The sequence below is a fragment of the Pyxicephalus adspersus genome, chromosome 1 (genome assembly GCF_032062135.1).
Source record: "Pyxicephalus adspersus chromosome 1, UCB_Pads_2.0, whole genome shotgun sequence".
Classification (NCBI taxonomy): Eukaryota; Metazoa; Chordata; class Amphibia; order Anura; family Pyxicephalidae; genus Pyxicephalus; species Pyxicephalus adspersus.
This window is the reverse complement of record NC_092858.1, coordinates 158,043,802-158,068,174: the sequence shown is the minus strand read 5'-3', so window position 1 is coordinate 158,068,174 and position 24,373 is coordinate 158,043,802. Positions and strand designations below refer to the sequence as shown.

The 24,373-nt window shown below is 37.0% G+C and overlaps 1 protein-coding gene across 1 annotated transcript in view; it reads left to right on the top strand.

The window, feature by feature from the left end:
* ROBO2 (roundabout guidance receptor 2) overlaps positions 1-24,373 on the top strand; it is a 624,073-nt gene that overhangs the window by 50,646 nt on the left and 549,054 nt on the right. The window lies entirely within an intron of this gene.

Sequence of the window (24,373 nt, the reverse complement as noted above, 5' to 3'; positions counted from 1 at the left end):
CAGATAAAAACTTTTCCTTCTAGTATAAAAATAGTATAGTGATGTCACAGGCAGAAGACATACCTTGTAAGAATATTGGCTTATACACTGCCCGGTATCAACTGCCTGTTGGGTAAGAGATGCTTTTATGTATTCATTTTGGCAGAGATGCCATTCCCTACGGAGAGTGGGGCCCTGAATGTAGTGCTTCTGATACTACAGCCAGTAACAGCTACTCAACATGTAAGCCCATTATTATTGTTACCAGATTCCTCTATACTAGAAATCAAGTATTTTTTAGCTGTTCTTTTACCCTTCCTATGTCACTATTCTTTTAACTCACTGGCGCTGATTTAGTAAAGCTCTCCAAGGCTGGAGAGAGGATACACTTTTAACTGTAAAGCAGGGTGATCTTGCAAACCTGGAATGGATCTGGTCCAGAATTGAAAACATTTGCTAACAAATAGCAAATGACTTTTAAGAAATTAATTTCAGGTTTGCTGGATCACCCAGTTTAACACATAAAAGTATTTCCTCCCCAGCCTTGGAGAGCTAAAAATCACGGCAACTGTTCATTTACCTCTAGATCTTTCTCTATTCAGTAGTATTTTTGTATTCTTTTATCCAATGTGTTACAAATAAACTTTACATACACATCAAAGGATTCCCAGAGCACCATGAGTTTTAGAGACTATTAACAGTAAATAATTGTATACTTTTCTATAAGAAATTTACATTTTAAATTTTACATTTCTGTAAGAGCTATTGAGCTCTGGGGAACATACATATTTCCAATTGCCTAACACTATCTGGAGGGAGAAAAAAGGGAATCATATTAAATAATATTTCAGATTTACCGAACTAAAAGAAAAGTATACGTATTTTTAATTTCAGAAAGAAATGTAATATATCCAATGGACTAAAAAGCCCTTTAAACATTAAATCTTATTTCTTCTTCTATAAAAGGTAAATTTAGTTACAGTTAAAAAATTCTTTCTTTCTTACTGCTCTCTTAATGTGTAGTGTTCTTCATGAAGTTTATATTGCATGAACTGATTCGTTCTGTAATTTATATATGTTTGCCCTTTATTCACCTGAACAAGCTCAGCTTTTATGCAATATTGGCTTACAATATATTGAGGAATGAGACTAATCACAGAAGTGGATATAACCCCGTTAGGTAAAGCTCTGTTCCAATATTGAAGTGGTTTGTAAAGAAATTCCTTTTTTTGTGTTGTATGGATAAAAAACCAGACAAACTATTTTATCGTTTTTGGTCACATGCTGGATATGTACAGCGTTGTGTAATATGTTGACGCTATATAAATAATAATCTTTACACATAGCTAATATACAGCATAACCAAAACACATGGAGATTATGTTCACTCTATAATGCTTATTAAACTTTACTTTGTTTTCTATATTTTCCTATCTGATATTGAGGAATTCTTGGTCGACTTTAGTATTTTTTATTCATGCTCAGTACAATACAGTGGTCCTTCTAATTAGTATCATTATGATTTTTACAAAAACAATCTCTGTAGGAACAGATTTTCACAACCCCTCAATGTGAATATATCTCCTGTTAAAGGGCGTAGATGACTTTAAATAAATGATTAAAAATACATAAGGAGCATATGAATTTTTCATGTTTGAAGCGCCAACAATGTCAATTATTTAACAATGTGAAATCTACAGAACTTAAACATAAACAGCCAGTTCAAGTCAGTTGGTGGCTGTTCTAATAATAGATTCCATGACACCATCATGTCTAAACATCAACGTCTAAACACAATTTTCAACCTCAGCCAGAGCAACGCAAGTTGGTGGGCTATGTGACAGTGATATAATTTTACATTATTAACTTGCTGTAAGTTTGAAGAAAAGACAAATGAACAGACATTACCGCACAACAAAACCCAGTGTATTGTGAATTTCCAAACTGACATGTTTTCAGGGAAGCAAAACACACAGTGATCCATCTTCACCCTTTACTGAACGTCAAAACAGTGCTAAGAGTTATTAATGAACTACAGTAATACAATATGACCATAACATGATGAATAATTCATACAACCATACTATGAAGCTTAGGCTACCTTTAACAATGGACTTTTAATGGACGCTTGGTAAATTATAGTAAGTCTGTCACAAACCAGTTCAATTGACTTGGATGAAAAAATATATATTAACTTCAGAGAAAACCATGTGTCAAAAGAATCAGCAGATTTGGGGATATTGGGCCTGGTTTATTAAAGCTCCCCAAGGCTTGAGAGGATATACTTTCAACGGTAAAGCTGGGTGATCCCTGGATTGGATTGGAATGGATTTACTAAAAGTCATTTGTTAGCAAATGTTTTAAGTCCTGAACCAGATTCATTCCTGGTTTGCTGGATCAACCACCTTCACTGATGAAAGTGTATCCTCTCCAGCCTTGGAGAGCTTTATTAATACAGGCCCTTAGAGAGCTGATGTTTTTGGCAGGAGGAGGAGGCAACAAAATGTTTAACCTTTGAAGGAAGGTAATATTATGCATGTTAGTTCACTTTCCTATATTGCCCAACCTTTTGTTTAAATTTACTTTTCCTAAGTCACTTCTAAAATCTATGAATTAGTTTATGTTATGATTAGTTGTAATTGTCCAGATTTTTCCTGAATATAAAAAATAAAAGCTTGGGTTACCCAAGTCCGGTCGAGATTAAGCCAAGGTAATCCTGTTTTGTGTGCAGATTTTGAGGAGCATATAACAGTTAGGATACAGTTACAGGATGTAGTTACACACCACAGGTAATAAATAGTATAGACAACACTAATAGGTAGCAGTGTGCACCCAACCGGGAATCATCTGAATTGTTTTCCACTTTAGTATTGTTGGAGAGCACAACATGAATTGTAAAAAATCTTATGCATATTCCATTTTAAATGATGGGTTCAATATGACGGTTGGTGAGCCTTAATGAGGGTTGCGTTTGATGACTCCTGCTGGGGTTTAGATCCCAGTAACTGGAAAGGAGGATAACACCTCCTTGAACAGGAAGATCATACCATACCAGGTGTGAGGTATGGAGGTTGTGCATGGAAGCTACAAAGACTTCTCCAATCATCCTACCTGGTGTAAATACATACCTAATATCTGATGACCCCCAAAAGAGCAGGAACCAGCTGGTCAGCTGAGTCAGAGGACTTGCCCCCAATGCAACAGTGACACCTACTGGAGAATATCAGCAGGCACCTGTGAGCAGTGTATTTCCGGAAGTGGGAGGGCACCTGAGTAAGGGGTGGTTGCATGGCTGTTGCTGAATGTGGGCAGGGGTCCTGGAGATATAAGAAGGGAGAACAGCCACAAATCATTCTCTTATATCTCTGATATCTTTTATTGCATCTCACTCTTTTCTGTCTCCAATCTTCTTGGAACCAAGCCAAGGTGCAGAATACAGAGGACGGGCTCTTTGTGTAACCTATCATTTTACTTTGTCTATGTGATCATTATTTAGCTTATTTGAAATATTTGTTGATTACTTGTTAATTATTTCTCTTTTAAAAAATATCTTGTTATTTAAGTGTATGTGTGATTATTAAGCTAATAGAGACTTAGTAAAGATTCTGCTTTCAAGAAAGGGGATAACATAAGGGAAACAAGAACATTTTCTTTTAAGTATGTTACTTTAAAATTGAAATCCAGTAACTTTACAAAGAAAACTCCTTGTAATAGCGCCACTTCTGTGCTGCAAGGGATAATGCTCATTTAGGTCTACAGGGAATGTAAGGTGCAAGTTTACTTTCCTTATCCTTCACTCCCCCATCTTCCATCCAGGCTTAGGGTTTTGTGAGGATCCTTGGTGTTCCCACTAGCAATGGAGTACTATTGGTCATACAATGTGGGGAATGACACTAGTGCCAGTGATGGCAACACAAAGTGGCTTATGGAAGAATTAGCAAGAGAAATATGTAAAATATTTTAATTAAAAGTTAATTCTCTGTTTATATCTTAATATTATATCCCCATTTGAGAGTTTTTTTAAAATACCATGGGGCTTTAAAAGACAACTACTGCACATGCGTGCCATGACTTTACTTATTGTTATATCCAGGTCAACACTCACAGGATACAGCCCCAGAGGAGTATGGACCGAATTGAAATAAATGAAGCCAATGCATGCCTGTTTGGTGCTGGCCAGAACTGCATGGTTGACATCTCTAAATGAAGCAAACAAGGATCACCTAATTTCGTGATTAGATAATAAGAGGCAGTACATATGGAATTATATTAGTCAGCCTACTTTGTACTTTTCATTATAGTAGTTTGCATTGTTGTATTATAAACAATTGGATGTTTTTGGTGTTTTTTTTCTATATAAAATTGTGGTTTTACCCTTTTTTTATCTTTTGGTGCTGCTCAACACTTTTAAACTTCTAAAACCACTTTGCAGCATCAATATGTGCACACCATTCTACAAGGGAAAATTCCTAATTATGACAGTGGTGGACAGGGATAAAGCATCGCTCCTCTTCAACAATAGGTTGCTGCAGAAGACATTTCATATCAGGATCACTAGGTTTGTTAACCACCTGAGCGTTACACTGATTTCTGGGGATTTTAGTGTAGGCGAAAAAATACGGGGTTAACCAAAAGAGCAAAAATATTTAGTGCGAGAAATTACGGGCTTAGCGGTTAGGGGGTTAAGGCACTTAATTCTCTTAAATTGTAAGCTCCTCTGGGAAGGGTCCTCTACTCCTTCTGTGTCACTGTCTTTATCTGTCATTTGCTACCCCTGTTTGATGTACAGTGCTGCGTAATATGTTTGGCCATATATCATTATATGTTTATTATTATTATTATTATTATTAATAATAAATAATAATAATAATACCTTTTATGTATGTCTTTAAATGTGTGTTTTTATGTGCAAACCTACCTGTACTCTGCTTTTTTCCTTTTTTTCTTTTTTTTATTCTATTTTATTTTGTGGTTTATTTGCATGAATGTGCCAATCAAAATAAGTAGCAATGCACATAAACCATAGTTAAGTTTTCACACATGATTAGATGGGTCCTAATGCATTAACTCGAGAATGTGTACGGCCCCTTAATGAAAGCTACAGATTTAAAAAGATTGAAAATTAGTTTTGAAATTACATGAACATGTTAAAGCCTGAATTAGATTTTACTGATAGGGTTTACATGCAGTTTAATTGAAAATAACAGAGCCACACAAGATATTATATTCATATAAAAATAATGAAAAAAGCTTCAATTTTCCATACGGGTTAAATATTGGTAAGAACTAAAAATGCGTTTTGCATCATTGTGAGATTGCCAGTATTTGAAAAAGTTCTTAACAAAGCTGGATAAGTAAGTCACACAAAGGAATGATAAGCTTATTATTGAGAGATTGCATAAAACGTAATACTTTTTCCCAGTTGTGCTTTGTAAATTACATTTGAGTTAGCAGCACAAAGAAGATCATAGATTAAGGATATAATAAAAATAAAATGAAATTATGGATTTGTGTTTCATCCATTATAATGTCTCATTATAATTGATTCAGGTTTTTAAGTGCTACATTGCTATGGTATTAAAAGAGAAAGTCACAAAACTTTGGTCTAAAAAGAAAAACAAGTTTTTTGCATTTTGTTTTATAATTTTATATTTATTAGGTTTGGAAAAAGCACTTACTTTATCCTTAGAGATTAAAACAGAACACTATCTGAAAACAAGAACATACATTATTTGTAATAACAACTGTAATAATTGTTTATTAAAAATAAACAAAATAAGAAAAGTAGCCTTTGTTGCAATATTTACTGTCAATCCAGAGCTCTCGCCTACAATACACATTTTTTTTTTATATAAAATTGACACCCCCTTATCAAGTTCTGCAATAGAAGGATCCTCTTCTTTATGATGTCATGGTTGTACCTAACTGGGAATATTTGTAGCCCCTAGAGCTGCAAGAATGAAGCCATAGCAATTCTCCATCCAGCTAGCTCCAAATAAACAGTTACAGCTGCTTTTTGGGGCTTACACAAAACTTTCAATGATCACCTGCCTCAAACTTTTCTTTTGACCTATCCTATTTAACAAAGATTTCCTACAGCCAGGACTCCTACACTGACATTCTCCAAATGTCTTTTCTAACTGCATACCCTACTTGTTGTGCAATGACTAATGGGGATGAAGAGAGTCAGATACTATAGGGGTACATTGGCTTTTAAGCTCATGAACGGTTTGTTCCAAGAAGCTGCTAGAATTGGGCTGTTGGCTGCCAGATGCTTTATGAGGTGAGGTGTGCATAGGAAAAAAAGGGAAGTAGCAAGGAATACTAGTGGCCAGTCTTTTGCCTTCTGCCTTTCAAAGTTCTCCTTTATATGTAATCCATTGATTTCTTCTTGAAATCCTTCTGGAACAGCTCTTGTGGTGCTCATGGGGGAGCATAAAAATGTGATGTGGGGGCCCAAGGTTGTGGTGCATGTGGTGTAAATGGTACTGTGTGACACAAATAGAGACGATGTTCTACCCCGTACTCTGCAGCCCACCAGATCTGGTGATGGCCTATACATTCCTATGGTAAACACCAATGTATCTCCAAAAGGCCTCACTCCAACTCCAGATTCCACAGATACAGCCATGATAAAGGAAGGCTGTGCCAGCTCAAAGACAGGCACAGGGCACTGAGGCTTTGGTGCTCCTTATGAGAAATGTAATAAGGGTGCAAAATAGGTCAGCTAGAGATTTTATTTAAGAATAAATACCATTCGATATATACCATCCTCCACTTTAATATCACTGATGTCATCGCCAGGGAGCAGAAACAAACTAAAGAAATAATTATTCGCAAAATTTTAACAATATGAATATGTTTCACTTACCCATAAACATCCCATTAGGAAAAAATATGCTGTTATAACCTGCAGGAAAAACAAAACGCAGTGAATATTAGAAAATGAAGGTCAGAGGTCGATACTCAGGGAATGCGGAGCCAGCCTGGCAAATGATTTTTCATTATTAAGCCAATAAATCAGCCCGATGTTGATAGATGCATGCACTTGGGCACTGTGTCAGCGTCAGAGGAAAAAATGCTTATCCCATTCCCTGTGATCAATTCCATAGGAATTCATACATGGAGGTGAAAAGGGCCATTGAAAAGAAAAAAACAACACACTTCAACAAAATAAATTATGAACATTTACATGCATTTTTATTTTGCACACATGAATGGCACCTACGGGAGAGAGATGAATATCCATTTGAGTGCCTTTAAAACACTCCTAGCTGTAGATGAAAAGACTAATGGAATCTCAATGTAAATGCACCTGACTGTATAATCTTGATTTACTGGCTGTGAAAGGGAAAAGAATAAGCTAAATACACCTATTGAATTATTAATAGCCTAAAAGAAAGCCCTCTAATTGGATCTAAATGGGAAACACCTTGGCTTCTGGGATGGAAAGAAAGATAAGTTAGTGGATTTGCACAAGATGATTATAGATGGGAAGAGATGGAAAAAACTCGTTAAAACCCAGCGTATAAAAAAGCTGAGGCCAACAAAAAAACACAACGCACAGAAGGGTAACCCGGGACCTCTGTACAATGAGATGCATTGATTTACAAGTAATCATGATTCCTAATAATTATATGCTGAAAAGTGTCTGTGTATCATTTAGTTGCAGTTGTAAAACAGAGCGAGAAACATTCTACCAATCACAAGTCCAACCTGAATTTTATTTTCTTAGTTCATAAATAATAAATGCTGCAAGTCAGTAATATTGTCATTATTTTGAATCTGTATTTGTTTTATAGTCCAGATTTTTATAGCCCCAGGAGAAATCCCTATAGTGCTGCTCAAAACCCTTTGCAGATGCAGTTAAGTACCCATCTGATGCAACACAGGTTGCATTACATACAAATTATATATTCAAACTCAAACAAAAAGTTACTTTAGAGAATTTTCTGATTATGTTTAAAGAGTGAGTCTGCCCACAATTCATATTTTATAGTTGTAGGTGCAGTTGGGTGCACTGAGCCAAACCCTGGGTTATTGGATGTTCCAATAGTGAGATCTCTACCATAATTGCTAACTCCATTTGGGCATTTTGGGATCCTTTGTTCACATGTGTGTTCCATTTTCTTCTGTTATATTCTTTGTGCAAAAAATTAAAAGAAAAACACAAAGAGAATGGAATACTGCATAGTGGCCACTGGTCTCCAACTAATTATTATATACCTGTATTGCACAGAGAAACATGGGAGCAAAGGGATGAAATCACTGGGTCTGAAACAAGGTATGTAATCAAATCAAAACTTCTTTATTTTTAAATATATCATTGATGAAAGGGGTTTAGTGACTTTTTCACTTTTTTGGTACTAAAACAAGATGCCAGCCAGGGATCCTAATACTAAATTCCAAATTCCTTCTTATCAAGTACAACCAATCAGACTGTAAAAATTGTAATAGAAAAAGCTGTTTTTAGCACACATTTCATTCATCAGACAGTGCTATGAAACCCCATCACTCCGCTGAAGTCAGTCTATTCAATGGATCATTCACTGTTCTAAATCAAGTGTACCGAAATCTAATTAATTGCTGAGGATTGCTGTACCTTCATTGCTCTTTACGCTTGATCCACACAACGCTGAGTTATTTTTGGACTGTATCTAGCTAAAAACATACAAGCATATTTATAGGTTGAATGTGACACAAATCTCTACATTTTAATATATAATCGAGCGCTGACAGTACTAAACGAGTAAATAAGGCTTTGACGAGCCATTTGATGGGAAGAAACATATTTATGTACTTATAATTGTTGCTGTTTGTATAGAAGGCTCTTTGCCGCTCTTATCTCTCTCCTACAGGATATAATTAGAAATACTGAAGTGTTTCACTTCATTTTGCAGTTGTTCATATGTATCACACTTTGCCTTGGGAAACTAATTAACAATATTATAGAATTGCCTTTTGTGTCTTGCATTACTTAAAATGCAATGGATTGGTAAAATGTTAACCCATTCATAAAAAATGTATATATATATATTTATTTATATATCCTCTTAAGAATTCGCTCAGAATCTTAGATAGAGTGCCTTGTACAAATACTTGATCAGGCAAGTCTTTATTGCAAAAGGAACAGGCGATGTACCTTCTGCAATTATTCCAGCCTTATTTCTCCTGGGTTACTGGTAACAAAGCTAAGCTGTGCATGCGCAATATACGGCAGCCTTCTTTACACGTGCCAGGGATAAACTTTTGGAGTTACTTCATTCTAGCACAGCCAATCAACATGGTCGAAGATCGTCTCTGGAGGAAGAAGAGAAAGATAGTGGCACCCTGCAATGGAATGAAGATTGCAAGTTGCACGTGTTTAGAGAAAAAGCAGAACCAAAGCAGAACTAAACTGCAAAAATAATATTTTCCAAGCAGGTGTGGGTTGTTTATTATAGAAGGGGCATGATGGGTGTGATGTTCCTTCTGCAATAAAATACTCTTACCTTCCTGTTGCCAGTACACTCACCTTTCCTTGCTCTGGGGTCAGTGGTCGCATCTTCACCTGGTGTCCTTCCAAATTTAGGATCTTTGGCCTTCTTCGTTGGCCAGGCCAGAATGACTTAAGTCCTATGGATATGTGTGGGAGGTAATTCATTCCCAGCAGCAGCAGACTACGACTGGTCCATTGACATGCAGATGCTTAGCTCAGTGTACATTATAAAAAAGTAAACAGGCAGGTAATTTAGGTTTGTTGCAGAAGGGGCATGGCCTGTCTCTTTTTCACAAAACAATCTGTCTGCCCGTGATTTTTTTTTTTTTAAAGTCTAGTTCTACTTGAACTCAGCAGAGTGGGAGAATTCTTGGGAGATTTCTATATTCACCATTATTATCCTTATACTCTTTTTTATTTATTTTTTCTTTAATTGTCATTTGTGGTTTACATGACAAATACATGTATAGATAAATAATAATGAGTGTTTATAATTCAATTAATATTGTAGAGCTCTCTGTACCATGTTTTAGAAATGTTTTACATCTCTGACTGCCAGTCACAGATTCGCCTCTTTCGCCTTTAATCATTGCTGGCAGTCTAATTTAACTGCTGCCAATAAGAGGTCATTGGACTGGCAATATACGCACAGTCACTTCTAGAAGGTAGTATTTGCATACCAGACTTTATAGCATGACTTTTCAGCCAATTTCTAATTTCCAGTAATAGAAACTGTTCTACAGAGGGAAAAATCTGATCAATGAAGCAACAAATCCAATGGCAATAAAATGTATTTAAAGTGTACCTATTGCCTGGTTCACAGTGATAATAGTTTATTGAGCAGAACCAGTGTTCTAAAGTCCTAGGGGGAAACTTTAGTGTATTACTGATTATAAACAACATATAACTTATATAGACAGGGCATTATTTATCATAATGGCTGCTGATGGCTAACATCTAACCTTTCAGAGTTCTGTGGGGCAACATCAAACCTTAATGTACTCAGTTTGTTAAAATTGTTTCCTACTTTTCCGCTGGTCTGGCCTCCTCTGGTTTTTAATTAACTAATTTGGAGTTCAGGGATTGTTAGAGGAGTCAGAGTGCTCTTTATACTTTATGGTGACACCCTATCACCAATTAGATTTAGTCCTTTCTGTAAAGAAATGACCATTTACTGCACTGGACCATTTTGCCTTCAGCACTGCTGTAATTCATCATGACATGGCTTTAACAAAATGCTTGAAATATTCTTTAGGGTGGTCCACATTGACATGATAGCAATGTGCATTTGCTGCAGATTTGTTGGCTGCACATCCATGAGGCGAATCTTTCATTCTACCACATCCCAAGGGTGCTCTGTTGGATTGAGATCTGTTGACTGTGAGGTCATTGTCATGTTCAAAAACTAGTTTGAAGTGATTTGAGCTTTAGGACATGGTGCATTATCCTGCTGGAAGTAATCATCAGAAGATGGGTGGACAGTTGCATTTAACCTCAACAAACAAAAACAAGATAAAAACAGTAACCCGGATTCATACCCAGGGTAGTTAAAAAAGTAAAAATTAAACACTTCCCTGGTCCTATTGGCATCCCCCCGCGTCCTCCAGTGTCCTGCCATCCTTTGGCCGTGTCCTCTTGCTCGATCTGTCCCCTGGGGAGAGCGCTGACGTTCCCCGGGAGTTCCCGGTGACGTTGGTGCGTACAGCCGTTGCTAGGGTTTAGGCGGGAATTTCAACTTATTTTGTATTGCATTTTATACAAAATAACTGTATTGAATGAAATACACTTAATTTATATGTCTAAAAGCAGTACATTGTCTTTCATTAATTTTTTTTACAGTATATTATATTAGTATGAGTATAGTAAAGTTTGAAACACAAAAACATGGCAATGTTTACATTCTAAATTTATTACTAATTTTTTTTTTTGTGGTTAATATATTATATTGACAAGATTTTGTGTTTCAAACTTTATTATACTCATACTATTATATTATACTGTAAAATAAATTTTCATGAAAGACAATGTACCACTTTTAGACATATAAATCTAGACAGAAATGAACTGCCCAGTAGCTACTAGGTATTCCAGAAAAATATCCCCCACACCATTACACCACCACCAGCCTGAACTGCTGATACAAGGCAGGTTGGATTCATACTTTCATGTTGTTAACACCAAATTCTTTAGCCAATGCATCCAAAGACCCTAAATATGGACCAAATCTATGGCAATTCCATATATCAATGGCAAGTGCCTTATCATCCAATTTAAAATGTTCAACAAAGAGGAAAGGTACGCATGAAAATGGCTATAATACTAACACTCCTCCCTACATTTTCCAGCTATTTGTTAGCAAACACACACACAAACTATGTAAACTGTTTATATGTGAGCCAATAAAGCAGATGGTATTTTCCATCCAGTAGCTTATTCTAGGATAAACCTTTTACCCATCTCAGTTTAAAATCACAGGTCATCATAAATGCAATCCTAATCACAGACCTAGGGATCATCTAATGAGCTGGCAAAAATCGAGTAGATTTAAAGATGATCATGTCTTGGGCTTCTGTTTGCGTCTGCTTGACTTAGTTTACCCCAGCACTAAATGATGAAACATTAAAAAGCTTGAGTAGCTTCAATTCTTGAACATATACAGCTAGAAACTGAGAAGCCTATGTTGATGAATCCTAAAGAGAAGAACACATCCTTCCTGGCTTTGCCCCCTTCCAGATGAAATAGAAAAATGAGTCTTGGGGCATATGACAGCCTAATATCCTAACTGTGCAAATATCAGGTCTTTTATTTTTCTTTTATTGTGAAGCTGTGATGGCATAGACACAAGCAAGTTTCACGTTGTTGGAGTTATGGGTTGTAATTAAGTTTTTGTTTATCCGGGGAAAGTCAGCAAAGGACATTCACACTGAGATGTCACAAACACTGGGGGAGAAGTGTCCTTCCTACAGCACTGTCAAAACTTGGATATCTCGCAGTGGGACAAGCGCAGTGGGCACCCGCAACCTCAACTGACCCAGCAACCTGCGATGCTGTCCATGAGCTGATTATTGAGGACTGGCAAATATCCACAAAAAAGATAGCCCAGATACTTGACATCTCAAGGGAGCATGTTGGGTTTGTTATCGCCACTATCCTAGACATGAGAAAGCTTTCAGCGAAGTGGGTGCCTAAATGTTTGAACAGTGATCAGAAGAAGGAACGAGTTGAAGCATCCAAAGCTGTTTTGGTCCATTTTGAAGCTGCACAGGACTTTTTGGCTAGGTTAGTGACTGAGGATGAAACCCGGCTCCACATCTATGATCCTGAAACTAAGGATGAGTCAAAGGAATGGCGCCACAGCGGGTCCCCGTGGGCGAAGAAGTTCCGAACTTAGAAATCGGCCAAAAAAGTCATGACGTCCATTTTCTGGGACGAAGACGGTATTGTGTTGGTGGAATACCTACCTTGGGGCTCTTGTATCACCGGACAGTATTATGCTAACCTGCTGGACTAGCTGAAGGAGGCAATTAAGACGAAACACCGTGGAAAGTTGACTAAAGGGATCCTTTTTTTGCAAGACAATGCACCTGCGCACACGTCCAACGTTGTGGCTGCCAATTGGTCCACCACCCCCCCTACTCACCTGACCTGGCCCCTTCGGAATATTTTCTGTTCCCAAATTTGAAGAAACACCTGAAGGGGCAAAGTTTTGAGGACATTTCTGACATCATAGATGCTCCTGGGAGCTGGTTTGCGGCCCAACATAAGGACTTTTATTTAAACGGTCTAGAAAAGCTGCAACTACGCTGTACCAAGTCCATCAGTCTCAGGGGGAAATATGTGGAATAAATGTGTTATTTCATAACTCTGGCCCTCTTCTTTTTGTTCAAAGCCAGGAACTTCTCAGTACCCCCTCATATATATCATGACTGTGATATAGAAATGAGAACCTGCAGTTTTCATGAGAAGATTGAAAACACAGTAACATGATTTGGGGATGAGGCATGATTTGTGTTTGCACCCTCACCAGTAACAGTGAGGGTGCAAACACATGGCAAGAAGTACTTTTGGAATGACACTGACATCATCTGTGGTTTTAGTAACTGTGGGTATTTTGCTTAATGCCAATCATGTTGTCAATATAAAAATAAAAATTATCCTGGTACTGATGAGAATAGCTCAGAATTCTCTGTAAAGCTCCCTAAAAATGTTCCCTGTTGTGTATTGAATAATATAGTGCTTTCTATCTATGGTCTATACCGTTGACTAGTTGTAAGGTCTTTGGTTTCTTCTGTTCTAAAAACTTATTTATGATGCAGCCATAGTCTGTAGTCAAACACACAATATCTATACCATTGACTTTTGTGCAATAAAACAGTTATGTAAATGAAACTGCTGACAACTGGAGACATATTTGACCTTTAGATGCATTTTAACTTGACAGCTGTAAAATTATTAAAAGAGCAGGCAAACCCACTAGTACAGACCTGAGAAGGTTGGACATATTTATTAAATTCCAGAACAAGAATGATGTTAAAATGTTGTAACATAGAGCAATAGCCAATAGGAGTTCATCTTTATTCAGTTTAGAAGATTGAGGACAGATATAATTGGCAACTGGTGTGCTAATGCATTCTGCAAAATGCATGGTAAGTTAAGCATGTGTGCTGCATCTGAATGAAGAAAGGAGTGGCTGTATTATTTTTGAATATTAAGCTTACCTCTAGTGTCTCTATTTGTTTTTTTTTTATTTGTTTTGTGTTCACAGTCAAGGCTATTGAGCTATGTGCAATCCATACCTTTCTTGTAAACTTCTGTTCAGTAATTACCATGCCACAAAAATAGTTGCCTAGATGTGTTTTTTTTTATAAATGTATTTAAATGAAGAATGCTGGGTAAGCAGAAAAAGCATACCACCAAGGTGCAGTGTTGGCATAAACAATCAAACCCCCCCCCCACCGAAAACTTTGATTTCACATGCAGAACCCCACAAGGTTGTACAGTAAGTGTGAGGAGGAAAGGATCTTGATGATCTGGAATCGCTCCTGTGGAAGTGGACCTGGAATTGGACCTGATCATTTTAAGTGACCATTGAACAGGGGGAACACAGAAGGAGATGTGTAGGTACTTCTCTCATACAAAATAGAGGTTTGTCATCTGTTCTGATCATGACATGTCCTGTTTTTCACAGTCTTTCTATGCACTCTGGAGTGGCTAATAAAGCAGTTTTGGACTGCAAATTATTATTATTAAACAGGATTTGTATAGCGCCAACATATTACGCAGTGCTGTACATTAAATAGGAGTTGCAAATGACAGACTAATACAGACCGTGATATAGGAGGAGGAGAGGACCCTGCCCCAAAGAGCTTACAATCTAGTAGGTGGGGGAATTAACACACAATAGGAGGGAGATATGTAGTGGTGGGAAGTAGTGAAAGACCATTCCAGATAGTCGGGACAGCTCTAGAAAAGTCTTGTATCCGTGCGTGTGATGTAGTTATGAGTGAGGAAGTCATTAGTAGGTCATTGGAGGAGTGGAGTGAGCGGCTGGGGGAGTACTTTTTTTGGGGGGGATGAGTCTGGCTGCAGCATTCATAATAGATTGTAGAGGAGAGAGTCAGGTTAGTGGAATTCCAGAGAGGAGGAGGTTACAGTAGTCTAGACGAGAGATGATAAGAGCATGTACAAGGAGTTTGGTGGTCTCAGGGGACAGGTAGGGGTGGATTTTGGAGATGTTGCATAGGTGAAAGTGACAGGACCTGGAAATGTTCTGAATATGGAGGGTAAATGGGAGGGCAGAATCAATGGTGACACCAAGACAATGTGCCTGAGGGGAGGGCCGAATAACAGTGTTGTTAACAGTTAGATATATGTCAGGGGGAGACGCGGAATTGGAGGGTGGGATGATGATAAGTTCTGTTTTATCCAGGTTGAGTTTCAGGAATCGGTCAGACATCCATGATGAGATGGCTGACAAGCAGCATGAGACCTTATCCAGGACTGAGGGAGACAAGTCATGGGTGGACAGATAGATTTGAGTGTCATCAGCATACAGATGGTACTGTATGCCAAAGGAGGATATGAGACTACGGAGAGAGGAGGTGTACAGAGAAAAGAGAACGGGTCCAAGGACTGACCCTTGGGGAACACCAACAGGGAGGAGAGTGGGTGAGGAGGAATTACCATTGAAAGAAACTTGAAAGGAGCGGTCAGACAGATAGGAAGCAAACCAAGAGAGAGCAGTGTCACTGATACCAATGGAGCGCATAATTTGTATTAGAAGGGGGTGATCAACAGTGTCAAAAGCAGAGGAAAGATCAGGGGACTTTAGTAAGTAGCAAATCTGAAAGAGTCCTAATTTTTTACAAAGAGACCCTCTAAGACATGCAATTTGCACTTGCATATAGTAGTGGTAGTGACACATTTTATGAAAAGCATATATGTCTTCTTTCCAATTTGGAAGTTCTACCTGCAAATAGTCTTAGTAAAACATTTACCTAAAAAGGCCAAACTTTTTTACCGATGATCTTGCTTTACTGACTATCATATTAACTTTGTCCTATATTATGCTTAGCTAGCATCTTCTAACTCCTCTAAAGAGAACTCCTTGACGTGGCATTACCTATACTTAAGTTTAAGTACAAGTAATTTCAGGTGAAGGCACAGACGCCTCATAAAATCCATTTTTAAAAGCAGAGAGTGATCAAAAATCACACCTTAGGGAGATCTCAGTGTGGAAATTAAGTCAGTATTAATTAAAGAAAAACCACTGCAAAGCACCAACAATAACATAATCTACAAAAACAGCGGAATGAAATGCAGAACTGTGCACATTTATATTGATTTCATGTCTAGCAACAATAGGATTATGGGGGTGAAGTCCACATATGTCACTTCCCACATGCTCATATTATTCTTTGGTATAGCAATCTACATCAGTGTCTGTATTAGTTTACATGCTATTGTGCTGCTGGACAAGGTGTTTGTTTAGTCTCTGTGAAATGTTGGAGGGTATTGAGGCTATCAATGTTAAATGTCCCATTTGTTATATCACATTTTTTAATTTTAAATAAAGCGAGTCTTGTGTGAAAAAAACTGTTCTGTAAAACCAAACTGAATCTATATTACATTCAGTCATCCATTACTCTAATTAAATCGAGCACTTCCTCAACTGGACAAACAAAACATCAATGCTAAGCATTGTCTGTATATTTTCAAAGGTCACAAAAGAGCAGTTTGTAAGGGTGAAGACACATGCAATGGCATAAACAAAATGCTATTGTTGCATTCCAATGAAGGAGAGTTATTAGGAAAAAAAGAGTATACATTCATACCTGCCAAATGTCTCCTTTTTGAAAAAAAAATCCCTCTGTCTTCCATTAATCCCTTCATGATTAACCTTTAATATTCTTTAAATTGTACCAAACGTTTTAACCAGTCCTAATATCAATGCAATGGCTGATTGAAACACTGATATAAAGTGAAAGTGTAAAAAAAGTGTCAATGTTTGTTCATGTGACCATTAGGTTTGGCAGGTGTGTGTCATTTGCATGAATATTCTGTGATTAAAAGTGTCTTTTTAATTATTTAAGTTATATTATTGGTCAGTAATTAATTTCACTTTATAAAAATTACATTGATACAATATAGATTCTAATTGCTTACTGTGGCTATTGATTTTTGTAATTGGTTCATGAATAGTTTGTTTGATTCATTCGTTCATGAATTCTGCCTATCTATCTTACTCATGATTTAGAAGGCAAAAAATACACAAAAGTGGAAAAGTTGCTAATGTGGCTTTAAGTGTCTTCTTTCAAATTAAAACAAGTATCATTTTCAAATGATACAATAAAGATAGCTCTAGTTCAATTGTGAGCTTGAGACAGCTGGCTTACATATCCAAATTTAGGCAATTTAGGCAAATTTATATTTACAGTTTGACATAAAAGGGAGGCCTGGAACGTACGAAGTTAGTGGAAGGCCAGCATGACTGAGCAGACAGGAGGGGAGACAGCAGAGGGTTAATGGTTAGAAGTGATATGTGCAAGGAAAAGGAAAGGGGAGGGGATGGGTGAGACATAGTGAGGGGTGGATAGGTGGAGCGATAGGAGTTAAAAAGGATGGGAAACGGAAGTGGAGCCCTTTTCAACAAGAGACAGCAGGAAGGGTGAAGTTTTTCCTGCCCTCCCTTCCCTTTTATTTGGTTTGGTTTTGTCTTATTTTGTTTTAATGGTGATTTTGGGAGTATTATATGGTTGTTGGTGGTGGTTGAGGTCCTCGGGGGGAGTGTAATTTTTGGTTGATATGTATGTTGGGGGGAACCCATCTAAGGTATGGAGTCCCCGGTTTGGTTGGAACGTTATAAAAAATTGTTGGTGGGGCTCTGCACAAGGAAGGGTCAAGGAAGGGTTCCCGAGCTGGGTGTATGGGGCGGTTGGGAGCAATTTTGTTTACAAGGTGCAAAGTCCAAGGTGTTAAAATGGTGGACCTCCGAGGACCTACAACTTGTAGCAATATTTCTCAGTATGGTTTTGTTATTTGATTTGTATTAATGTTATATATTGTTACATATTTAATTGTTCAGTTAAAAATTATTTATATGTTTGTAATGGATGTTTATATATATTTTATATATATTTCTATGGTTAATATTTTGATACGTTTTATTATTTGTTAGCTAAATATGTTATTTAATATGTTATTTATCAAAAATTGTGTTAATAAAAGGCCTGTGGGCCATTTAAGCAACGTTTGTGTGTTCAATGTGGTGAGTTGGGGGGGGGGGGGAATTAAGAATAGGAAGGGTGATTGTGGGTAATTTAAAGAAATGGGTTGGTGGGAAATGTTTAGCGGGGGAATTTGGTGGGAAAGTTTAAAAGAGGGGGAGGCATTGGTTGGGGGGTTTTGATTGGTAGGCAAGTTGACCTAGCTATGTCTTGCCGCAGTCAAGCATGCATACTGTCTAAGACGTTGCACATGGAGCAATTCAATAGTTCTAGGTGTGGGCTCTTTGATTCACCCAATCCACCAAGCACTTGAATATTAAAATGGTAAAGAATTGGGTAGATCTTTGATTCCCTTATTCAGCTGTACAATTTCAGAATCATCATTTTATCAACAGGTCATGATTTTGCTATAAATTTGTCTCTGTCACTTTTTAAGTGTTTTCACTAAGACGTCATCCAACTTTTATCCAAAATTTAAACATTTTTTACATTGAATTCAATTAAAAAATGAATAAATCAACCTTTGCTCATGAGTATTCACTTTTGGGCATTTTGGGTAAAATTTGGGTTACCCTTGGGTGAAAACATTTATAAATAGACCCGATCATTCATATTTCCCTAACTGCAGATTTTTTTTGATATTTAAAGGAGTGCTCATTTCTTGGAATACATCTTATTAAACAACTATAAAAAATGTGGTACAGTAATTTGCATAGCAAGGCTTTATTTGGATTTCGGTGGAATGTTTTGAAGGCTTTTTCATATGCTAATTCTGTGAAGAATAATTATGTCAATAATTGCCATAACTTACTTTTCATATAAAAACCAAAAATGTTTTATAGTGAGCAGTTCACACAAATGTAATGCACTGTGTGCTAAGAGTGTGTGCATCATTTTTTAAATAAAATCTAAAAATTAGATATAAAATTTAAGCTAAAGGATAACCAAAAACAAACATGTTGGTGATAAGCAAAGATAAGATATTCAAAAATTAAACATATATATAAATACATGCAAGGATAGGTTGATAGCACACCTGTGGTTAAACTGTGGTACCATCAACAGAGATTAATCCAAAAGATCTCAATGTGTATAGAGGAAAAGACAAATGGTTACAGCACTTATTTATTAAAAAGGAATCTGATGCCATATTTGAATCCCTTTTTCAATAAATGTGGAGAAGTGGATGCAAGGCATAGGAGCTGGTAAGGTATATGAAGGAAATGGGTGGCATCAAGTGTGTGGTCATCTAGGCTTTGTGCCTGGAAAAAAGTCTATTAAAAACACCATCATTTTAGAATTGTAAAGACATATTACTCTTTAAAAATAGGAAAATGGGATGTGAGATTTCCCCTAATATTCCCAACAAGAGGAGGTGGGGATGCAGGGAATGTGTAGCCAGGTCCCGGATTCTGGGAAAATAGTATAGAAAATCCCTATACTGTTACTGCAGCAGAGGGCATCTGATGGGTTACCATTTTTGGTTCTTGAAAATTACACATTCAATTTTTTTTTTATAAACAAGTAAGTATCCACCAGGCATGTGTATTTTTAATATCCCCCTCTAAAAAACATGAAAAGATCCTCTTCCCATTCCATAGTATTTTGTTTTTTAATTTTTCCATTGGCACCTGCTACCCATGGCAGTGCTCTGCTCCCTATGACTTTTTACACTAGTTTACCATTTAGCCATAAAAATGGCCAGAATCTAAGTGCAAGCAAAGTCACACTAGACTAGATTAGGGCTTGTTAAGCTTCAAAGGCATTTTGTCAAACCCTATTCAAGATAAGCAAAGGGAACAAAATCTAGTTATTTGCTGCTAGAATGATACAAGTTCATCTGCTGCTGATACAAAAGAGTGATTTAAAATAATCAGCTTTAATTTTTTTCTTTTTCATGGTCAATTACTACGAGCATTTAAAATGAAGGCTTTTTCTAAGGAAGCTTTTTGGGCAGTGGGCGTATCAAGTTGAATTGCCAATTCCTGTGAACAGTCATGCTGGACCCAACTCCATAGAGATGTGTCCCAGAACGGCTTACCTATCTGGATGGCATTACAGGCATTCAGGATGGGCATTTGCCATTGTTTGACAGTGTGGTTTGCCTCTGTTCACCTTAATGTAATCCTGAAAAAATCTCTATTTTTAGAAAATGACAGACAAATGAAGACAAATGAAGAAATAATGTGTGGGGAAAGCTTAAAACCTGTTGCATGTTGCCTTTGTCCCAGTTCTTCCTATGAGAACTAAAAGAGATCTTCTTAAAAAGGACATAAACAGCAACACTTGTTCTAATTCTTTCTTTGTTTCCTGGTTTACAAAATTTCCTTTCTGAATGACCAGTTTTATCCAAGAAAAAAAAAATGTCAGCAATAAAAATGTGACAGGTTTAAAGTTATCACCATAGCGCTGTCCAAAACTAATCAATCTAAATAACGTTGGATTTCCACTTTTAATAAACTCTGTTTCACTGTGAAAGTAAAGCTAGGCTAGAATATATTGGTGTCCTCTTTCCTTCCTTTATACAAATCTTTCAGCTGGACTAATGGGTGGAAATATAAAGTTAAAAAAAAAAAAGAACTAGACTTGGTTTAAAGATAACCTAGACTACTTTCTATAGAACAAATGGGTGGAAGGTGGTCCCATAGTGATCTCATAACCCCTTCTGCAGTGTATAGATAGTAAGGATGCTTAAGGCATACTTTCTATTTGTGATAGTAGGGAAAAAGCAGCCCTGGGGAAACTGAAAATAGTGAGCATTAGTCTAACTGAAGGAGACAGAAATCGTCCCACTTCTTCCTTGAACTGCATATCATTAAGCTTTTCAAAAGAGAGATGGGGAACAGTTTGCAAAAATAACTTATACAGGTATTATCATGTGCTACATTTCTAAATAACATTAGCCTGGAATGTCCTTTTTTTATAGTACACTGTCAGACTCAGTGCCTAGGTGTATCAGTAACTCATTTTACCAGAAATACACAATCTGAAACAAACCAAAACTATTGTTGTTTTCAATAATTACCTAAAAACCAAACTTTACTTTGCTTTACAGGCTGTCCCCGACATACGGACGCCTCCTAGATACTAACGGGGCTTCCCTGCTCATTCTGTGCAGCACAGAGGCTTGGAGGGTGGTGGTGTGCAATACTTGTAGAGGAAATCTTTTGCTAAACACAGCTGAGGTTAGTGGGTGGTTCTAGGGGGGTGAGCTCTTTCTGCAGCCTCTTGTAACTCTATATTAATTAGGAAAAATTATGTTGATGTTTCTTTTTGCATATCCAAGCACAGCTTGCTCCAATGAATGTCTAGGCTCCATAAAGATTTTCTTATTTTGCTTTGTTTGTGAGTAGCTCACAGTGAGGATTTTATACAGTAACTGACACCACACTGCCTAATAAAATGTTGAGACAAACATCTGTCCTCATTACATTTAATAAAATAATGTACCTGTTTCGACTTACATACAAATTCAACTTAAGAACAAACCTACAGTTCCTATCTAGTATGTATGCCGGAGACTACCTGTACTTTCACACGCTTGCCTAATATGGAAAAACAGATTTTTTTTACTAAACAAAAGCTAATGCAAATATGCATTTACTATATATATATTTATTTCAGGTTTGTGCAGTGTGAAACTTTCCTCTCTGTGGGATCTTTCTGTATTAGGACCAGTCACTGTTGATCTCTGTTGTTTTGCAGGTTAATTAGTTTTGTATCTGCGTCCTCTTGTAATTTTCTGCAGTAAGCCTGAGGTCAGTGGACTTGTTGGGTCCCCCTATAGCTCAGCTCTCTTTACCTCTAGTGCCAGGGATCTTCTCAATGAATGCGGCCGTGGCCGCCCGCATTTATTGAGAACAGAACAGTGTACGATCCCGGCACTGGAGAGTACATGGGGATAAAACTCCCCATTTAAAACCTCTAGTGCTCTCTGATTGGCTGAGGAAAGCTTTCCTCAGCCAATCAGGGAGCACTATTCCTATTCCTGGATAGAGTTTCTCTATCCAGGAACACAGGACTCCCAGTAAAGGGCTTCAGAAGCAATCATGATTGCTCTTACAAGTCTTCACAGTCTCTAAAAAAAACCCGAATTCTCCCACTATTGACTTTAATGGTGTTCAAATTTAGCATTCGATCACCCAAACAATATCTCCCTATTCGAATAGCGAATAGCCATCCAATGGAATAGTGAGATATTCGACCAACAATGATGCTGGCAACATCTCTTTTCAAGGTTCAGCTTTAAAGCTAACTTACAAACAGCTTGCTTCTTGAAACTTAAACTTCCAAAAATGGTCCAGGCCATCTTGCAATGAGAGCTTAAACTTCATTTACTTGCAGGTCCAAAAGAATTCAGTTTCTGTTACACCTCTGAAGGTAATAAGGTGATTATAATAATGGCAGGACCTCACACCTAATCCAGCAAAAAATATAGCCTAAAAATGAATGTAAATCACATCTGTTATATGTAGAGATTTTTTCGTAACAACAGTTTGACATTTAATCCTCCTTAAAATCCTATTCTTCTTGGCTTGTGAATGGCATGCTACATATTTCTTGGGAATATGCTGGTGAAGAAAGAAAGGGAAGATTCAAAAGAGCAAAACTTTAGGAATGATGCTGTGGGGCAAGAAACATCAGATTGGGGGACACTGGACAAATACCAAAGCCATAGCAATGCACAGCACAATGGATTTGCTGGTAGGAATAAAATAGAAGTATGTTACAAGAGGCACATAAAAAAACATAAACTGCTCTGTAATTGATATTGACAGACTGCAACATATATGTAACTTTTTTTGCTAATAGTTGAAGTTTTCTTTTGTCATTAGGGTCATGTTTTCTGATTTACCAACTGCCATTCCACTGTACAAAGACTCCTGGCTAGCTTGAGTAACCAGCAAGGGTACTTTCAATCGAGAAATAGGTGACAGTGAGCATTAGCCATCACTCAGACACAGTCATGTCTCCGATATTTAAATGAAATCAAAAAACGGCACAGAAGTGTTTTGCTTGCTAAAATAAAGTAACAACAGGCAGCTTGTGGTATCTGCAGCGTTTTCACATTTTTCTATCAACTCCATCATCCATCATCAACTTCAACTGAATTGATGCAAAAAACAAAATTCAGATGTACAAATCTTTTCAAATATGGTATAAACCCCTAATGCAGGAAGCTTTTATATGCAACTTTCATTATCAAAAAGAAGTAAAGTTTTGATCCACCCCTTCCATGTTTCTACACTTTTTATTGATCATTGTTAGTGCCCAAACCCAAGGTAGATCAATAGTAAAATAGAAAGGACAAGATCACAATTTTCTGTGCAGAAGATGCAACATTTGCATATAAGGATTTCAGGTTTCCCCAGGTACTGTAGTTGTTAAGATATATGAAGTTACTTCCAGATGCAAAAGGAACAGGTGTACTTTAAACTGTGACAAAACTTCATAACCTCATATGCCTTTCTGAGTTCTGTATTTTTTTATCATTTTACACAATGCTGCAATCAACTTTATTCATCCAGCACAAGACATGACATTAGAGATCATATAAGAAATGTCTCTATATTTCATCAAATCTGTAGCGTCACCATGAAAGGATGCTCAGCTCTAGTATATGATAGAAACTGAAGTATAACACTGTGATTTCCCACATTTAGAAATACCTTTGTTTCGAACATTTTGAGTAAAAAGGCAGAAAATGAAAAGTTACTTACTTTTATATCACCCAATGATAGGTACTCACCTGTGTGTGCTGTTTATCACAATCCCATGGATAACAAAGATTTGATAATTATTCAAATGCGTCCAGCTCAAATTATCTCGGAAGTTGTTCCTGTGCTGACCACATCACCAATAAAAAGCTAGCAAAAGGTAAATTTACAAATATATTCACTGTCATGAAAATACAGCAAGCATACAAATAAGTAGAAAAGAAGAAAATTGTAAAAATAATACATCAAGAGCCTTAAAGGCACCTTTTCTTGTGACAACTGTCTTAAAAAGTTTCTCCTCACTTACTATTGTGTCTATTATTATTGTTACACAGTATTTATTTAGCACCAACATATTACACAGCCCTGTACAAAGTCCATAGTCATGTCACTAACTGTCCCTCAAAGGATGTCACAATATATGTATATGATGTCAATTTTGAGGGGAAGCCATTTAAGCTAACTGCATGTTT